The 1766-nt window shown below is 46.4% G+C and overlaps 1 protein-coding gene across 2 annotated transcripts in view; it reads right to left on the reverse strand.

Annotated features, from left to right (window-relative positions):
• The window catches only part of LOC106294035, a 9042-nt gene that overhangs the window by 827 nt on the left and 6449 nt on the right, over nt 1–1766 (reverse strand). The window lies entirely within an intron of this gene.

Here is a 1766-nt window from a genome sequence, read left to right on the forward strand (position 1 = left end):
CATGGGAGAGGACTTTTCAGAAGAAAACTTAGCACTTAAGGCAATTAGGCAACTTTTCGTTTTTGTTATTTCGAGCTGCGACTCAATTAGGTTTAGCCGTCTTAGGGGTGCTAGAACTAGGAATCTCGCCGACAGCTCTCGTAGCCCAAGCTCTTACCTTGTTGTAACTCTCAAACGCGAATTCAGAATAAGATCTACTTTGTTCTCTTTTCGATTTCTTATACTTTATCGTTGTTATTCTTGTGTTCTGATTGCTTGGCGTGTGGTATTAGCAGATATCCGGGACCTTTGGGAAATTAGGGCTTTCCTAGTTTCCTTATTTAAACGGAAATCGACAGTGCGAATTTTGGTTCGCACAGTTTGGCGCTAGAAGGAGGGGGATCTACGGATCAATCTAACCCACAAAAGCCACTCAACGATCACGAACCATATGCAAGACTCAACGTGCGCGAACGTCATCTCGTTCAAGAGGGGAGAAAAGGTCGATCGAGCCAAACCTCGAAACGATCTCCTTGTTATCGAACTGACGATCCGAGATGCCGACGCGCTAGGGTGCTAATCGACACCGGAAGTTCGGCCGATATCATCTTCAAAGATACTCTCGAGAAAATGGGGATCGATCAATCCGAAATCGTGAAATACCCTAGCCCACTACTGGGACTTTCGGGAGAAACGACCATGGCCTACGGGTCGATTAATCTCACAGTCAAAGCCGGAACCGTGACAAGAGTCACAGAGTTTCTAGTCGTTGACCGTTCCACATCTTACAACGTTATCATGGGAACGCCATGGTTGAACACCATGTGTGCCATCCCATCAACATACCATCTTTGCCTCAAGTTTCCAACCCCTAACGGAGTCGACGTAATATGGGGAAACCCAAGAGTATCACAGGTGTGTTACCCCGCAGAACAAAAACTAAAAAGACCAGACCTCGAGATCACTCCTAGAAAAATGGAGAAAAAGATCTTCAACCAGGACGAAGTCAAGATTCGGCTGAACTCTTCTGGCAGTCTCGTAACATCACGGCCCTAGAGGAAAAACGCGAACCAACTTGCAAACCTGTGGTCACAGTCTGTCTCGACGAAGCATCTCCGGAACGATGCGTCGAGATCGGAGCCAATCTCCGCGAGCCTTTGAAGACAGAGCTCATAACCTGTCTAAAAAAGAACCTCAATACTTTCGCATGGGCCGCAGAAGATATGCCAGGGATCAACATTGACATAACGTGTGACGAATTAAATATCGATCCGACCTTCAAACCCGTCAAACAAAAAAAGGCGGAAGCTAGGACCTGAACGGGCTTCCGCGGTAAACGACGAGGTCAAAAAATTGCTTAAAGTCGGGTCAATAACGGAAGTGAGGTATTCAGACTGGCTCGCTAACCCTGTAGTAGTCAAAAAGAAAAACGAAAAATGGTGAGTTTGCGTGGATTTTACCGACCTAAACAAGGCCTGTCCAAAAGATAGTTTCCCTCTGCCACATATCGATCGATTAGTAGAAGCAACGACGGGTAACGAAATTCTGTCTTTCATGGACGCCTTCTCAGGTTACAATCAAATTATGATGAACCCTGACGATCGCGAGAAGACTGCGTTCATTACCGATCGCGGAACCTATTGCTACAAGGTAATGCCCTTCGGCCTCAAAAACGCTGGCGCAACTTACCAACGACTCGTGAACCGTATGTTCTCTAAACAACTCGGTAAAACGATGGAGGTTTATATCGACGACATGCTCGTCAAATCCCTCCAAGCAAAGGATCA

Source organism: Brassica oleracea, chromosome C5 (assembly GCF_000695525.1).
Source record: "Brassica oleracea var. oleracea cultivar TO1000 chromosome C5, BOL, whole genome shotgun sequence".
Taxonomy (NCBI): domain Eukaryota; kingdom Viridiplantae; phylum Streptophyta; class Magnoliopsida; order Brassicales; family Brassicaceae; genus Brassica; species Brassica oleracea.